We start from the raw sequence: 18,739 nt of genomic DNA on the forward strand, positions 1-18,739 counted from the left end.
CTTTCATGCAGGGACCCAGATGAAACAAGGCCTGTCTGAGCACCTCAGAGTTCAAGCCAGAGCCAAGAACACCTCTCATCCTTGTGCAACCAGTAAAACGGTTATAAACCCAGCTCTCCATGCCCTTATCCTTCCTCCCTGTCCACCACTATCCCAGGGGAATGATTTCATGGCAGGCAGTTTCACCACTCTCAGCACTGAGCCAGCCCTGGGGACACCATCTAGGATGCTCCAAAGGATCATGTTTGCTGGTCTTTGACCCATGGCTCTGGGCTTGCAGTCTCTGCTAAAAAGACAACTCATATCCAACTGCAGATGTATGGAAGAGCCCCTTAAAATATGATGGCAAGCTACATGCTTACTGGCCATATTCTTCAGTGTACCATATATACAAATCACCTTGCAAGGAGAGATTAACCCTGAAGCTCAGGCAAACATCATGGCACAATATGCACAGCTCACAGACACATGAATTCCTGAACTTTGCACCCAGCCTCACAAACCTGAATTTGGCATCTGGTGGGATTAGCTTTGCACTAGGACAGAAAAATATATGCATAATTAAAAGGTATTAGAAAGTCCTGAGAGCTGTCCAGCTCCTAGGAAAAAACAATCCCCTTAACCAAAGAGCAGGGAAGGAGAGCAGCTGGAGCATCAAACACTGGAGGACTCCTAAGTTGGTGCCTCAGGATATCATTACAGCATGGAGCTCACATCTTCTCTCAACTCATAAGGAAAGGTTTCGGGTTCTCCTCTAAAAGGAAAAATCCCTTAATCACCATCTAACGTGATGGAAAGACAGCTGCTGTACAATGCAATGGGGCAGCTGGGGATTGATCAAAACACAGTTTTGCAGCAGAAGCACTCTGGGGCTCCTTTTCCTTCAAAAGTGGACTTCCCCTTTCTTTTACAGGGGAAAACTAAGTCGCTCAGAAAACTCACACATCTAGCCCTCAAAGATCACCACAGCCCACTGCTGAAAAAGAAAGTTTCAAATAATACACTTCCAGGTACTCATGTTCTCAGCTTCATATTGGGAAAAGCAACATATTTAGTTCTATTTCAGCACCTGAAAAAACTGTGCAGTTCACGTGTTCAATGACTTTTTGTCCCTGTGAGTTGAATAGAAAACTATAATGAAGTTGACTGTTTTGCTGGAAACACAGATATACACTACTGTATGCCTAATAACGTTTCAAAACTGGAAGCCCCTTTGGAATACTTTTTTCCCTGGTGAAGTGTCGCATGGTAGCTGTGCCCAATAAGAAAGCTTTAACTTTCAGCTGGCAACCAAGCCCCACAGATCTGCCTGCTCACTCCCCACAACAAGATGGGGGAGAGAATCAGAGTGAGAAAACTATGGATTGAGATAAGGACAGTTAAATAGGTAAAGCAAAAGCTGTGCAGGCAAGCAGAGCAAAACAAGGAATTTATTCACCACTTCCCATGGGCAGGCAGGTGTTCAGCCATCCCCAGGTAAGCAGGGCCCCATCACACACAGTGGTTAGTTGGAAAAACAAAAAGCCATCACTCCAAACATCTTCCACTTCCTTCATCCTCCCCCAGCTCTATATGCTCAGCAAGATGCCATATGGGATGGAATACCCCCTGGGATATTGCTTTGGTTCTGCCCAGCAGTGACCAAAATAGCCCTGAATTACCGACACTGTCTCCAGCACAAATCCCAAATACAGCCCCATACCAACTACTATGAAGAAAATTAACTCTAGCCCAGCCAAAACCAGCAAGCTGATGACAAAAACAAGGGAGATGAGAACATTTACCTACATTTCACATTTTCTCACTGTTGGACACAATACAAGGGGTTACACATGCTGTGGTGCCTTAGTCTCACTGATTTGGAACTATCATAAAACAGAGCACTGCTTAAGGGCATCAGCAGTGATCACAGGAGTCCTATCATCAACTACATCAGCACTGACCACAGGAGTCAAACCCCTGTTTGAGAATATGTGTTTGTGGGTTTTGGTTTTTTCATTTCTACAAAATCTAAGCATCTAAAAGCTGTAGCTACAGGATAAGATTATTGATACAGAGCTAGATATATATGTGCATCACTTGATGTGCCAAACCATATGCCAACAGGGAAGTCCTGAAGAGTGTAAAGCTTGATCTGAAAATAATTCTCGGCAGAACTGGGGCCTGAATCTGCAACATACGATAATTTGCCCACATCCTATTCTCACACCTGTGCACTTGTGTTGTTTTCTCCCCCCAATCACATTGCAACTCCCTACACCAAAAAAATAAAAAGCCCAACCCCCTAAACACGTTGCACAGCTGTCTCACTGTCACATCTATTATTCAAGAAAGGTTTCATTGAATAAATGTCTGTTCAGAGGCTCTAAACAAATTTCATTTCTGAACACCACTGTCTGCAGCCCAGCAGGCCATTTCACCAAGATAAGATCACACATTTAATCAAACGCTTCAAAAAAGAAATACACACCGAGTTTGCTTAATAACGTCAAATAATAAAAGTGCAGCACTGGCAGCATACTAATTTTTAGTGCTCTTTCTTCTTTGAGGGTTGTCTCAATAGTCAAGGTCAACCGTACATGGGATTTCTTCTAATTAGGGCTTCTGGTAATGGCTAGACCTGCTTACTCTCACCATTTAGCCATGGTTTTCCCTAAAATGAAGACATCTCTCTTTCATTTTAAATTAAATCACTGCAGCATCCCACCCAAGTGCGACAGACAAAACTGCATAACTCCGCTAATTCAATAGAGGACGTAAATGAAAGAAACAAAAACCACATCTCTGTGGTCAACAAGGAATCACCCACACAAATGTCTATGGTATAAAAGGAAAAGTTACTTACAGGGAAAAAAAAAAAAGTGATTATCTGCTTGGTGTTTAAGTACAGCTCCTATTGCAGCACAGCACGGACCTATTTTGAGTTAGAAACTGGGAGTGGACTTGGCACCCCTAGGCCAAAATGCACTCTGCCTTTATTTTATTGTAGTAGTAAGAGGAACCAGTTCAAAACCACAGCATGTTGTTACTACTAATGCAAAACATATCTGTATTACTATGGACCAGACTTTCATGGTATTCTTCACTAATTTGCCTATTACTCTGCCTATTAATAATTATTTATTTATGCATTTAAGTAATCAGCTTTCCCACAATGACAACTGCTGAAATAGGCTTCGTCCCCAAATTATATGAACTTGGGATAACCGTGGACTCTTGCTGTGCTCAAGCCTGCAGCTTGAAAAGGGTCAAACAAAAGCTGGCATCCTCACCCTTACAGCCTGGCTCATAGGTTATGCTGGGCTGCCCTTTGCTTGCTCGGGATGAGGGAGCAATCAAGCATAAAGGCATTGGAGAAGACAACCCCCTATCTGCTGCTCCCAAATCTTATGACAAACCGTGAGGCAGCTCTGAGATGTATTCCCCATCATATCCCTTTTTTCCCTGTCAGAAACATCCCTGCAGACATTGTGGAGGTCCAGATTCTCCCCTTACACAGGAATATTGCAATTTAGTTTAGGCTGGCATGAACAACTGCTTGAATCTACTGGCAAACATCTTTCTGTATGTTTCAGAGTTTCACCCAAGGACTCAGCTCCACTGCAAACACAGGGCTGCTCAGTTGAATATCCTCATGTGCTCAGCGATGTGTGCCTGCATTTCTCACCAAAACAAGGACACTTACACAGGTATTATTCTCTTGTTGCAGTGGATATTGTCTACCTCGACTTCAGCAAGGCTTTAGACACTGTCTCTCACAACATCCACACAGGCAGACTCAGGGAAGTGCGGACTGGATGAGTGGGCAGTGAGGTGGATTGAGAAATGGGTGCACTGCAGGTCCCAGAGGGTCGTGATCAGTGCACAGGGTTCATCTGGAGGCCTGTCACTGGTGCTGTCCCCCACAGTTCAATACTGGGCCCAGTTAATCAGTGACTTGGACAGAGGGGCAGATGCCTCCTCAGCAAGTTCACTGATGACACAAAGCTGGGAGGGGCGGCTGATACCCCAGAGAGCTGTGCAGCCCTTCAGTAGCAATCATCTGAAATTCATCAAAGGCAAATGCAGGGTCCTGCACTGGGGGATGAATAACCCCAGGTACCAGCACAGGCTGGGGCTGACCTGCTGGAAAGCAGCTTCAAGGAGAAGGGCCTGGGCATCTTGGTGGACACCAAGCTGTCCATGAGCCAGCAGTGCCCTGGTGGCCAAGAAGGTCAATAGGATGCTGGGGTGCATTGGCAAGAGCAATGCCAGCAGGTCAGGGAGGTGATCCTGCCCCTCTACTCAGCCCTGGTGAGACCTCACCTGGAGTGTTGTGTGCAGATCTGGGCTCCTCGGGACAAGAGAGACATGGAGATCCTGGAATGAGCCCAGTGGAGGCCAAGAAAGGTGATGAGGGATCTGGAGCATTAAGGTACTGGAGCATTTATGGAAGAAATTCTTTACTGTGAGGATGGTGAGGCACTGGAAGAGGGTGCCCAGAGAAGCTGTGGATGCCCATGCAGTGAGTGTTCAAGACCAGGCTGGATGGGGCATTGAGCAGTGTGGTCTAGCTGGGAGGTGTCTTGCCCATGGCATGGGGTTGGAATGAGATGATCTTTAAGGTCCCTTCCAACCCAAACCATTCTATGATTCCATGACTCTGTTTCTCTCACTGAGATATAAGTAATAGGCTAAGAGAGCTTGGCGTGTTCAGCCTTAAAGAGACTGACAGACCCTCATCAATGCCTATCAGTAACTGAAGGAGGTGTCAAGAGGATGTTTCCAGGCTCTTCTCAGTGGTGCCAAGCGAAATGACAAGAGGCAACTGGCAAAAACTGAGGATGAAACAGGAAGTTCCATCTGAACACAAGGAAGAACTTTTTCATTGTGTGGATGACCGAGACTGCCCAGAAAAACCATGCATCTCCCTGAGAGGAGATATTCAAGGACAGTCTGGATGTCCAATGTGCTCTAGGATGATCCTGCATCAGTAGGGAGGCTGGATCAGATGACCCACTGCGATCCCTTCCAACCTTATCCATCCTGTGATTCTGTGTTTTCAGTCTCCCTTTTAACAACAGGCGATGTTGTACAGAAAAGGGCTCCCCACTCCTGCAATCGAAAGGCCTCACACAGACCTTAGGAAGACTCATTGCAAATTGGTGACCTACTTAAGGAGATCTATAAAGTGCATTACGTTTGTAATTGTGGATCCCTTGTCAGAAGGTCACAAGTTATCCCTCTATGCAGCATAATTGCTATATTTCAAATACCTATCAGGAATAATTTTACTCAAGGAGGTATGTGTTGTTTTGGAGTTGTACCAAATAAAGCAGAAATTGTAACATTACCGTCCTTTAAAAAAAAAAGAAAAAAAGACACACAGACACTCCACACACCTGCATCCATTAAAGATAATCCAAAATGACATTTTCTTGAAGAAGTCTGTGCTGTGGGAATTGCAAGTGCAGTAGTCACATCATAATTTCCCTCGGAAGGAAGAGGGATATATACATCAAATTTTCAAACTATAACAGCCTGTGATTGCAATATCCAAAATCCAAAGGAATGACATTTTAGATTACACACACAGTTCCAACCAGGTCGAGCTGAGACACAATGTCCAATATAGAAATCTGTGGTGTGCTGGAAACAAGAATGGCTGTTCTCTGGATACTCCGGATAAGCCATCTACTACAGGATTACCGACCAGTTTTGTGTACCTCCAAACACACTTCACATAAAAAAAATCATTCAGGATAGAATCCCAAAGTCTTTTCTAAGTGCAGGGAAAAAAAGGAGGGAAACAAAAAAAAAACAACCAAAAACAAACCAAACCAAAAGTGCAGAAGAACACAGCAACAAAAGTGGCAAGCAAGGATTCACATTACATAGCACATATGGGTAAAAAAACTGAAGCACACATCTTGCTGAAATAAAAACAGCTAAACAACAAAAACCTGTGCCCTTTGAAGTGAGTGGTGGGAATTTGCACCATTTCGAAATCACAACGTTTCAGTCAGCAACACATGCACGCAAAGGCAGAGTGAAAGAAAAGGAGTTAACATGATCCCTAAAATTCTCCTCAACTGTCTCCATCAGTGAAATGTATTCAAAAACACAGCTACAAAGACTGCTTTGTTTTTTTCTTTCCTCCACCAGTCTTCAGAACGGGAAAAAAAATAAAATAAAATAAAATAAAATTGGGGGGGAGAAAAGGAAAGAAAAAAGAGAAAGAAAAAAATCCAGAGAGCTATTGAAAATCTCCTTACAGGGTCAGCTGTCACTGGAATGCGTTTGCGTATTCAAGGTACCCACCCATGCAGAACATCAAAAACTGGGCTTGGGTCCCTCCCCTATTCTCACGGGTTTAAGCCAAGACTTGGTTTGTGACACTGAAGAGAAAAGCAGCGCAGTGCCTCTGCAGGGCTGCTAAACAGAGACCCACCGATCACAACTGAACAGGGGCACTGCTTCTGCTTAAGGCTTCAATTGTCTCCTGGTGTCCTCCAACACAACACACCGGGTTTACTGCTAAAAAAACAGTCAGCAGCTCAGCAGCCCCCAGTGCTGGGCTCTTCTGAGCTAAATTCCCCACCTAACCTAGGCCTGCCCAAAGTTAGGCAGTGTACTTGTAGCTAACATGCCTGCCCCTTACTCCTTGCTTGAAGGAAAATGTTGACATCCCCAAGTAAGCTGCAAACAGCACTTCTGCAACACAGTGAAGCTTCTCTTCTTCACCGTAAGGGCAATGAAAAAAATCTCATTAAGGCAGGCTTGGGATCAGCAACTTCAGGATGGAAACAGCCTGCTACAACAAATGAGCAAGGACCAGCACTGACCCTGATAAAACACGTAGTTGCTCAACACATCTGAAAATGCAGTTGCTCTGTTTTGTCGTTGGACTACTAACCAAGCAACTCAGTTAAAATTTTAAAACTGCAGGCCCATGTATAAGTTATTGTCCATTACTGCACCTATCAAAAAGCAATCAGAAAATAAATAAATAGGGAGGGTCTTCCTGGCAAGAGAATAAAAAAAAAAAACAACAAACCAAAACCAACAACCCAACTCTATACATCAACACCATTATTTCACAACCAAAGCCTACGTATACACACACAGACATACAGATGCAGGTACATACATTCTGGGTATAGGTGCAATTCTTAGATTGCACTTCTACCCAAAATTCTTTTACACTTCCCTGAGTTTGACAAGAAAGTCAGAACTGTGTCTGTTCCCCAAATCATGTTATCTGTCTATCTATATATGTGCCTGCACATAATAAACAGATGCTGTAAGACTGATTTAGACAGAACGTTCCCATCCCCTGAACTTTAAACAGTGTTCATTGACGCAGTGTCCTCACCTCTGTAAGCAGATTCTTGGTTCCCACGGAGTGGGAAAGGGACGTACTGTAAAAACTCACATACACTGCATGCAATGACTCTAGCAAAGGAATTACTCGCCATTGGTATAAAACCACTAAGAATCTTATCCAAAGGGGCCAGGTTTAGCCTAGACCTCTTTTCACAACAGTGCTATGCACTGCTGGCACCTTTGAACAGGACTTTGCAGTAGGGCAACTCATAGCTAAATTTTAAGCACCACGTCTACAAAAGCACAGAGTCCTATTTAATTTCATTTTAACTTTGCATTGCTGTAAGAAAACAGTCATGTTGATCCTTTGTATTTATGACATTTTGCTCTAAGTTTTAGAAACACATAGCTCCGTTCCAAAGTTCAAAATCAATGACTGTACCTGATATAAATCAATGCAACTGCAATCAAATCAGTAAAGCTCTTACAATTAATAGTAGCAAAGCTGTAATCCAACCTACTCAAAACACTGTGCATAATATTTCAAAGCTGTACCCTGACAGGTATCCACTGCAATGAATTGGAGTTGTGCTACAGGCCTCTGAAGCGTTAGGTTTGTAGCCACTGAAATAATTCCTGTGTAATTACTCACATGTTGACCAACGTGTGTTAAAAAATTAATTTCCAAAAATCCTGGTAAAGTGAGCACCAATGGATGCTCTGTAAAGTTTCATTACTCTCAGACATTTAAATGAAATCTACAATTTCATATTGCCTGACTGGGACAGCTGCCAAACTCTTCTTTGCTTTCTTGAGAATGGTGTCTATTTCATGACCCTTTAAACTGAAAGCTGTCAAGCCTCAAACAAAAAAGTGTCTTGATTTTAATTTTTGACTGTTTTCATGAACACATTTTACAAGTGTACACAGATTTCAACTCTTCATCTGTGTTGGCTGCTTTGTTCAGCCTGAAATGCCACCTCTGGCAAAGATGTTACAAAACAATTGCTAGAAACTTAATGCTAAAGCAGGGGAATGTTTTTTGAAAAGATATTGCATCTGAGAGCTTCTTTTCACAAGATTACATGTCTGAGATTCTTGAGCATCTTCCCCTCACAGGAAAGCCAACAGAAGTGTTCTACTGACTACAGTGGGAACTCCCACCACAGATGCAGCCATACCTCCCTCGGATGGGAGTGGGCCTGAAGAAGCAGAGATGAAAAGTTCAGAAAGGGAGGAAAAAAATACTCAGACAGAGGAAAACAGAGGTTTCAGGCAGGCTGGAAAACATCCCACACTGAGCACCACTTAGTAAGTAAAACTGTGGTCCAGAACACTATTAAAATGATTTCATTGCCTGAAAAGACTAGCTACCTTGCTATAATTACAGATGCTTGGTGCAGTGACTGGTAAAAACATCTGCCTTACAGGCAAAATCAGAAGGCTCTCTGAAAAGACTGCTGAAGTAAAAGCTATAGTGTTAAGGTGTCCTTGGAGATGTTGTCTTAAAAATGAACACTTAGCTTTCAGCCAGGAATTTCAGACTGCACTGTAGAGATTATCTAATGAGGAACGTAAAGCAACCATTACACTGCAAACCTGGAGGCCAAAAACAGGCAATGAGATAACGTCCTAGATAGAATCACATCACAGATTTGAGTAGGAGGTGGTTTCCCTGCCATTAAAGTAGGCAAGAATTAAAAGTAGATGCTTAAAAGCAAAGTTCTCTTACTTCATCAGCCTGCTCTGGGAGCTCCAACTGCCAGTAGGCACTAGGATGAGATCAGGGAGTGCTGGAGCATCTCAACACCTACAGAAACAGGACATATTCACATGCATCCCAAGTAGGGATTAAAGAGCCTGACATTCAGTACTGGTGAGGATTGTAAGAAACACTTAGCAAGGCAGGCATGACCCCAGGAAATGAGGCAGTCAGAGGCCAGCATGTGACACTGTCTTACTGGTACAGGTACATTCCTACAAATACACCAGTGCATACTGAACTGCTGCAAATTACAATTTCTAGCTCTCCATCCTGCAACTGAAAGCACTGCCTAAAGACATAGTAGAGACTGAAATGTGGATGTATACTAAGAATTTGGCATCATGGTGCATTTTTCATATTCACAGCCCAGCAGGAGGGCATCTACTGAACGAGAAAAGGATCAGCAGGGAAGAAATGGGAGTCCACAAACATCTCTCCAGAATGTTGATGCTCACTGAGTACATCCTACCCCAATAAGCAGCCAATCAAAAGTGGCAGAAAAAAACCTTTTTTTGGAGGGCTGTCCTGATGTTTCAGTATTGCCCTCAGTAATACATGAGTATTGTGATGCCTAGCTCTCAGATGATTAACACTCCAAAAGACATTAATTTTTGAGTTGTTCTTCCAAACCTCTTGTGACGTGCAAGAAGTCTCTAGGGAATAAAAATTTTTATCAAAATCACTCCAGTCACAGCTTTGGGCTGTTTCCACAACCACCAAGTAATATAATTGCAACAGAGGAAAAAAAAAAAAAAAGGAACTTATTTAAAGCATAGAAATCCTTGTGCCCATCCTCCATGCATTAGCTTTTCCCTGATCCATTCTTGCCCCCTGAATTCCATCTCTTTCATCAATCTTTAACCCATCCTTTACACTGTGTCATGCATTAAATAGCTTCCTAGTCAATCTACACCAGTCTCAACACTATTAGTATTAAAATTAATAATAAATCACCCATTCCTAGGACTTCTCCATTTACAAAGACTTCCCTCCCCCGTGTGCATGAATAACTGTGTTGATGATGCATCCACTCATGCTCTGAATGTGAAAACCCTGACGGCAGCATCAGGCCCTCCAACTGAGTGCTGCCCAAAGCTAAAGATCATGCATATTCCTCTTCAGTCTGGCCAATAATTCACTCTACCTGCCTCAAAATGTGTATTTATTTATTTTTCTAACAGCCCTGCAACAGTGGGGAGCATGCAGACACCCAGCTCATCAGGCTGGACGCGTATGCCTGCATCTTCACCTACAAACCTGCTTGCACTTCCCTCCCAGCCAGCAAAGAGCACCGGCTTCATGTTTGCACCAGCAGGCACAGGGCAATTTGCTTTCTGTTTCAGGAGGAAAAAAGCCTTTTTTGCAATTAATGCTTGGATAGGCAAGCTGAGCACCTCTGCCACACCACCCCCGACTGGGAGGAACAACGTGGTCCCCATGGCATTCCAACCTGTGGGATGCACAGCCAAGCAAACAAAGGAGGGGGGTGGAGGGATGGACCTGGCAGGCGCTCAGGGACAAATTCAAATATCCTAGGCTGAGCCACAAACTACTTCATCTCCGGAGGGCACCAAGAAACTGAAACACCAGCTCCCGCTTTTGTCACAGAAAAACATCTCCGTGAGGACTCGGCAGCCTCAACTCAGTAAACACCATTAAAATCTCACTGCCCCACAAAGCAGCACTTGTATGTTTTCACTATCATCAATCTACACAGTCATTTATCTTCTTCTGGAATTCAATGCAAAACTAAACATAGCTTCTCCTAACCACCCCAAGAAGAAAAGGCAAAATATGTATTTAGTCAATAATAGATATTATATGGAACTCACAAGACTAGCTTTATGAAAACTTCAGTCCTTTTAGAAATAAACACTCCAGAGATTTCTATCCCCTTTATTTTTTTGCTAGAAGGTTACAAGAAAACAGTCACTTTATAGTAAATCAAGCCTAAATAAGGAAGAAGTACTCTTAAAGAGCAGGAACAGGAGCAGCCTCAACCACAACAAGGGGGACTGACTCCTGTTCTCTCAGAGCAGCTGTCTAATCTTTAGGAAAAAAACACAGCTATACCCCAGAGCCCTAACCTGAACTTCATCACCCAACACTGGCATGGGTGCACAGACCTTCTCCCTTCCCAATCTGGTATTCTTAAGTGATGACTGCAGACTTTTTGACAGCAGCCCGTTTTAACCTGCAACACCTGGTTTACTCCCATAAACTCCATGGAAGAATTTTTCCTAATGAATGCACAGTAGAAGCCTGTTCGTATTGCAAACTCCTGGAAATGATGATAAATGAGCTCTACAAAGCACATGCTACTACTCAATACCAAGCAGGCAGCTTTGGCTGCGCTCTTAAGAGACAGCATTCCACAATGAAAATGGAATTTATTTCTTTTTAACTCCAGGGAAGATTTTTTTTTTTTGGTCAGCTTTGAAAATTTTGATCCTACACTCTGGAATAATCAGTGCTATAATATAGACAGAAACTGCAACCAGCAGACTACCTATCTGCCTTATATCAAGAAACAGATGGCATTTTCACCCTTTTTCTTGCATCTCAGCCTCGCTCTAAGCAGCTGGCTGCCTAGAACCAGAACTGTAAGAATGGAAATGGCAGTAATTCCTAAGGAGTGATCTAAACAGGAAAGTAAATACAATAGACATCGGTTGTTTTGGCTAAAGCAATAGTGAACGCTACAGTTGACAAGCAGACAACAATACATTGCTGTTGGCTAAAATACGAGTTGTTTTAACTACCGCAGAGAAGAATCTCATGCCTATCAGGAATGGGAGAGAAAGAGAGGCTCCTTTCCTACCTCACCATCCCTCAAGCAAAACTAAACATCTGCCTGTCTCTAGAGGAAAGGGTGAGGAAAAATCTCAACTAAATGTATTGGAGGTCACCGTTACCTCCATGGACAACTCTGGACACAAGACTGCCGATCAAACTCAGTCCTTGTAAGCAATTCCCCAAATACTCAGGGCAGATCTCCAGGGTAGTGTACCTACATCTTCATTAGCACTAACAGGCACCAGCTGGAGGTAGGCTCCTTAAACTGGGAAACAAGGCTTGCTCTCTGGCGGATGGCAGGGAGGAACCATCAGCCTCACAACCGTATTTCCAAGTTATGCAGTCAAAAGATGCTTGCAAGGGGAACACAAATAAATAATGGCGCAAACAAACTAAGGGTTAAAAGGAAAAAGGCATTAAAAACGCAATTTTCGTCGTTCAGCCATACATACCGGCCCTTGCTCGAAACAAAATCCGGTCCTATACTGTTAAGAGCCGGGAAACGCAGCCTCGGAGGCAGGAGGTAGGGAGCTCTGCACATCCCTACCTACACCGTACGTTTCGCTCTCTGGCTGCACGGGAAGGCGAAGCTCGCGTCTACCTGTAACCCGGGGCTGCTGGATCCAGACCTCTACCCTACCTCCTCACATCCACGCACAGGCAGCCCCCAACACACACCCCCAATTCGGCAACATCCTCCCACCCATCCCCGATAGCTAGGAAAGCAATTGCTTCTCGAGGCACCGTTTAGCAATTAAAGAGAAACGCAGATCCACGAAGGAGTGGGCATGAAGACGGGAGAAGGGGGGAGATTGAGGAAACATAATGAAACTCAGGAATTCCTCAGTGTAACACCAGCAAACCCCCCCGGTCCAACGTGGTGCCTTTCATAGAAAAAACCCAAGAGAGAGCAAGAACAAAACCTACCAGGTCCCCTCCATCTCCTCACTGCCTTTGCCACCCTAGCTGTCCACAGCCAAAGCAGGCTGGAGCGTACAAGGCATTTCCAAACAAGATGCACACCCCTTGTCTCCGCTGTCGCCCAGCATGCAGACCCAGAGAGATGCTCCCCCGTTACCTGGAGAATCCAGCCCCCCTGAAGACAAACTATCCTGATTACAGCATAATGCAATCCAAGCGTGCGCCCAGGGCAGCCGGCACCCTTCAGCCCAACGCAAGCGGGCAAGGGTGCAACTGAGGGCCAGGCAAGGGCTGGTGAGCATCCATCCGCTGGTTAGTTACCTTTAGTCACCTCCGGCTCCTGAGATGCGAGTCCCCATCAGATCCTCAACAACCTGCAGCAGGGAGCTGCTGCCACAATCCAGCCATTAAAACCAGGGGTGGGAGTAGGAAGCAGACCTGGCCACAGTACCAAAGCCCCCAGCCAGGAGGAAAAGGGGGGGATGAGAAGCACGGAACGTCCCTCAAGCAAGGAAAAATTAAAAAAAAAAAAAAAAAAGGAAAAATAGAAAGAAGTAAAAGTCTTTCCTTTTCTGCCGTGTTCTTCTGCTACATAAGCTTCCTCCCGGAGGATGAGGGTGTGTGGGGATGGGGGAGGCGATCGCTCCCTCCTCTTTCCCGCTGTCGCCGACCACTCTGGACGAAAGCCCCGGTGCGATTTACCTCCTCCAGGTGGGCAACTTCAGAGCAAGGTGATGTCTCCGGAGCCAGCACCACCGGCCAGGCGATTCGGATGCGGCAGAGTCATTGCCTGTGCTGCTGCTGCCGCTGCTGCCGCCGCCGCTGCTGCTGCTGCTGCTGGGGAAGAACAGCCGCTGCCGAAGAGACCACCAAAAAAAAAAAAATAAAAAAGGAGAGAAATCTTCCACCATCCCCCTTTCTCTCTCTCCCCTCCAGCACCAGCCGCTCTTCGCATCCGCTCCCCTGCCCGCGGCCCCTCGCTCCGCCGGGGCTGGGGGACACAAAGGCGCCCGCGCAGAGGGAGGCGGGTGGTCCTCAGCCCCCCGCGCTCCGCAGACACCCTGGATCCTTCCTCCTCTTCCTCCTCCTCCCGCTGCGGAGACCGCCAGCCCCGGCGCGGCGCGGGCGGGCGGGCGGAGGGGGCGGCTCCGCGGGCGCGGAGGGGGCGGCTGGGCGGGCGCGCCCCGCGCGGTGCTCAGCGGGCGCGGGGGGGCCGCATGGCCGCCCCGCCGGCTCGGCACGGCACGGCTCCGCTCGGCTCGGCACAGCGCACACGCACCGCACACGGGCAGGGCGCTCCGGGGCGGCGGGACCCGCGGCACCCGCAGGGCCGGGAGCGGGGAACGGGGCCCGGGGAGGAGGCGGTGGCGGGCGGCGCGGCGCTGCTGCCCTGCCCGGCGGCGGCCGCACGGAGCCGGGCGGGCGGCGAGCCGAGGGGCGGGGGAGCGCCGAGGGCCCGGATCTGGGTTGCGCGGACGCGGGCTCCACCTAGCAGCCGGCCGGCACCGCACCGCACCGCCGCCCCTTAGCCCGCACTGCCCGCAGCCGCCCCTTACCCCGCGCCCTGTGCGAGCGCGGCTCCCGCCCGCCACCACCTGTCCCGCCGCCCGACCCCAGCGGATCCCGCACCGCACCATTGGCCGCTCTGCCCCTGCCTCCCGTGCCAGGCAGCCAATGGCAGCTCCATGCAGGGCACGGACCCACTCCGCACTGGATCTCCCGCGTCCCGATTGGCCGCTGGCACTTTAGTTCCCGTCCGAGCGGCAGCTGTGGCACAGACCCATCACCTGCTCGGTGCCCTCACCTGCGGTGGGTGCTCTGCCTTACTGCACCCTTCCCAGAGAGCCAGGTGCAGCCTGTATTTCCAGCACAGGCACGGTCCCCGCTGGATTCCCCAGCTCCCAGTTGTCCCCAGCCAAGCAGCATAGCAGAGCCTGACTCCTCATCACGGGCGGTCTCCCTGCTGCCCAGCATAAGGATGGGGCTCAGGGCAGCCTTGGGGCCAGCAAGACACATTCCGTTCCTGCCCTGGCACCCCCAGGAGCTGAGAAACGTGAATCCCCTCATCACCAGAGAGTAAGGAACCTCCAGGAAAGAGGACAAGAAGCCTACCTCTGCGTTAACGTTGGTAATCTTAAATGCTTGCAAGAGACTTCTGGAAATAATGGTGCTTGGCTGGAACATGATAAACGCTTTTCTCACGAAACCAAATTGTTTGGTTTTGGTTTTTGAGGGAAGGACCTAAACAAATCAAGCTCTTTTAACAACAAAACAAAAAAAAAAGAAGAAAATTGTAGTTTTCCAATTGCCTGAGTGCTGACACATGCAACATGCCACACTTTATCCCAGTGACCAGACCTACTTGGGGAGTTGCTGCTGCACTCCCAGCTTGACTATAGCCAAGAGTGCTGAAAGGGCTCAAATGAGGCCAGCCCAATGGAAGATCCACTCAGTTTATTATCCTGCTCAGCTTTTTCTTTAACAAGCTCTTAAGTAGCCTTGATGATGGAGACCTTGCAAGGCCATCCTTTTAAATGGGATAAGGGAATTAAGTAATCTTGTTTGTTAACTCGGACCATGAGTCAGGAAGATGCTCACACATGTTCCTAGCAGAATTGCTAGTTAGACAGGCACAGAAATGTGTATTTAAGGTTAAGAACTGCTATTCTGGATGCATTGATGTGCAGTGGAAAATTAGTACCAATAAACATAAGTGCTGTTTTCCAATAATAAAATCAGGGCCCATTCACTGACACTGCAAAAATAAAGGAAGAATATTGACTTTGGTCAGGGAAGGGAAATCTAAAATTTTTTAACAGATCTGTCTAAACCATTTTCATTTCCAGTAGATCTCTGCAAAGTCATGCTAGAGAACACCTGTCCTTTCACACATGCCCACAGAACAGTCCCACGAGTCCAAGTGAATGATGCACAGCCTTCTACAATCATTTCCTTTAAGAAAAAGTAGATTTTAAAGCAATTAAAAAGCCATTGTGCTTTGGGCCTTGCATTTGGCTCACCAAAACAATTATCCCCAGTGGGAAAAGCCCTCAGAGAATCTACTGCTTCATCTTTGGAAAGTCCTCTTTTGTAACAGCCCTTCTTCCAGGGTCTGCATGGAGGGGAAAAACAAAAACCAAAACAAGCAAGCAAGACGACAACCATAAAAACCCACAAATCCAAACAAACCAACAACCCCACCCCCCCAAAAAACAAACCAAATTACCAAACTCACCAAGTCTTTAATACTGCTTCTGCTGGGATGCTCAGAGGTATGAGATATGAGATTCTCCAAGATATGATAGTCTCTCTGATATTCACCATTCACCACACATGCTCTGGGAATGAAACAAAGCCCTACCAGTTGAAATTAGATTTCCTCTATATCTTTAGGCTCTGTTTTAATGCAGAAGTGAGAATTAAACCAATGTTTAATCAGGGGGTAAAGACAAAAACCCACTAAGCTGAAAGTGTGGTGGTGTGGGTTTTTTTCCCTCTGATCGCATTGCATGTAATGAAGATGGAAAAAAACTGGTAAATTGTGGGGGGAGGCAAGGAAGAACTTCAGAATGCCACCAGCCTGTTGCGCTATTGGTGCTTTTTAAAATCATGTCATGGGCTAAATGCTGTGAGTCAGCCCAGAAAAGCTTAGCCACAGAATAGTTGCAGTAGGTTGAGTAGCTGTCTCCAGAGGCAACAGCAAGATTATTCCCCAAAGGATATTTTCCCAGTACTTTGTCCAGCAAAACTTGAAATGTGTCCAGGGATAAGGTTTCCACCAATTCCCTTGAGTGATTACTCCCCAGTCTCATATATCTCACCATTTGGAAGATTTTCCTGCTGTTCAGCCTACATTTTTGCATTTCTTAATTTCATACTATTACTTGTGGTTATGGCCCAAATTAATCAAAGTACTTCAACGCATGCTTAAATTTAGGTATGTGCTCAAGCTCCACTGAAATCACGTACAATGGTGTTTTGCAGGGCTGATGGATCTGCACATGTGTTTTAGCACTGTGCTGAATTGGGACCATGCATCATGCAAAATAATTATCCTTCTCTTACATATTTTTAAACCATTATCCTTCCCTTGCTTAATTATCGATTAGATAAGCTATATATTTAAGCTACTTAATCTCTCCTTGTGTATCAGTCTTTCCAAGAGTCTGGTAATTTTTCTTTTTTGGATCTGAATTCCCTGAAACTCTCGCATGTTTTGTAAGGATGGGTAATGAGGTATTGCAATTTAATGACATATCCCAGGTGTGATTACATAAAGAGTAGTTATTCTGTGCAGTCAGAGGATATAACTTACCTTCACCAGCAACCCCAAAGCGCATTGATTTGTTGTGCTGCTCTATCATTTTGTAAGACTTTATAATCTACTCCTATTCTTTTCCATATCCATCACTCCGGCATTCAGGTATTTTTTACTTGCAGAGGCAGACAGCCTTTAGGCCTTGAAATTCAGTGTGGTGCTTTACACTAGAAAACCTGTAACAAAACCAAGTTGCACCCTTAGAGGCTTCCAGAACACTTTCTTCCATGGAAAAAAAATTTTAAAAATCTCTGTTACAAGTTGTATTATTTGAATGCGTTCACCCAGGATTTTGGGCTCCCAATCAATTTACTTCAGGAGGATTTGTCACACATACCACCCTGGCACCATAGTGTCTGCATCATTTGTTGCTCATTATTCCATTATCCCCCAGGTAGATGTGGAGCTTTAATGATAATTTCATTATTTTATGATGTTTTAAAAGTAGGTTGAGTGAATTGTAATTGACTGTGATTCTGATTATTTTTTCCTTTTTTTTCTTCTTCATTTTCTGAAGATGTGTCCTATTTGCTTTCTCTCTTTCTCTCAGATTTCCATTAACTTCCATAAACAACTGTCACAGAGCCATTACATTCTGTAATGAATTACCTTATTCTCAAAAATATATGTCATCTGGACCAATTCATGGATACACATTTCTGTTTTCAGGACTGTTACCAGTTGTCCTACACAAAATGTACAATGTTTTCTTTACTTCATGATCAAGTATAATGTTTGGTTTTCATCCTTATTTCCCAGTCTGAAGTATTGTCGTGACAAAACTATATGAATTGTTAAAAACAAATGCCGTGGAGTCATACAAATAAACATCACAACCTGATATAGATCCAGCAAAACTCAGCTTATCTCTGATACACCTGCATTTCCATCATAAAATCCCAACTATTTGAGTCTGCCAATTTCTTTAACAACTAATGATAGATAGATGATAGATAGATAGATAGATAGATGATAGATAGATGATAGATAGATAGATGGTGTGTGTGTGGTGTGTGTGTGTGTGTGATAGATAGATAGATAGATAGATGATAGATAGATGATAGATAGACGATAGATAGATGATAGATAGATAGATAGATGATAGATAGATAGATAGATAGATAGATAGATAGATTATAACAGTGAATTAGAGCTCAACAGACTCCACATTCTGTGTTTTCTTCTTCCTCATCATCACCTCCTCTGCAGTCCTGGTTTAGGAAAGCACTGAGATCCCTCCCTGCCAGGGAAGCACCTCATGTTTTTGCATGCTGAATTTTCCCACACTCATTTTTAGGCATGAACCTCAGTGGGATTGCTTGCACTGGGCTCAAGCAAAATTCCAAAATATGGAGTAGTTAAAGAGAAATCAGCAACAAGATGCACACTTAATCTGATTTTTGTAGTCTCTTTGTCCTAATATGCACCTTCATCTTCATTTTGATACCATTTTTCTAGGTGTCAGAATAACCTCAAAAAATAACAAAAGACCCCCTCCTATATTATGTAAAAAATGCAACTAATAATAATTTAATTTTGAAAACACGGACCGTCAGAAAATGCTGTCCACTTCAGGGATAATTTAAGCCATAGCACACTGGCCAACCATAGTAGGTTTGCAGTACCTTGGCAAA

At 45.1% G+C, this 18,739-nt stretch overlaps 1 protein-coding gene and 1 long non-coding RNA gene across 16 annotated transcripts in view; both read right to left on the bottom strand.

The window, feature by feature from the left end:
- Positions 1-13,909, bottom strand: part of ADGRL3 (adhesion G protein-coupled receptor L3) — a 486,265-nt gene extending 472,356 nt beyond the window's left edge. For 6 of the 14 annotated variants that reach the window (XM_085058079.1, XM_085058071.1, XM_085058067.1 and 3 more), the window contains exon 1: positions 13,109-13,908. The gene's annotated coding sequence lies outside the window, so the exon portion shown is untranslated. Of the gene's footprint in view, positions 1-12,944; positions 12,964-13,108 lie in introns of those variants that run through there. The other 8 variants (XM_085058069.1, XM_085058068.1, XM_085058070.1 and 5 more) reach the window with 5 other exon arrangements.
- Positions 13,910-17,107: 3,198 nt separating this feature from the next.
- The window catches only part of LOC146437960 (uncharacterized), a 60,892-nt gene continuing 59,260 nt past the window's right edge, over positions 17,108-18,739 (bottom strand). For both annotated transcript variants that reach the window (XR_014852007.1, XR_014852006.1), the window contains one exon: positions 17,108-17,281. This is a non-coding gene — a long non-coding RNA (uncharacterized LOC146437960). The remainder of the gene's footprint in view (positions 17,282-18,739) is intronic.

The sequence above is a fragment of the Lichenostomus cassidix genome, chromosome 4 (assembly GCF_008360975.1).
Source record: "Lichenostomus cassidix isolate B80296 chromosome 4, HeHo_3.0, whole genome shotgun sequence".
NCBI classification, from domain to species: Eukaryota; Metazoa; Chordata; class Aves; order Passeriformes; family Meliphagidae; genus Lichenostomus; species Lichenostomus cassidix.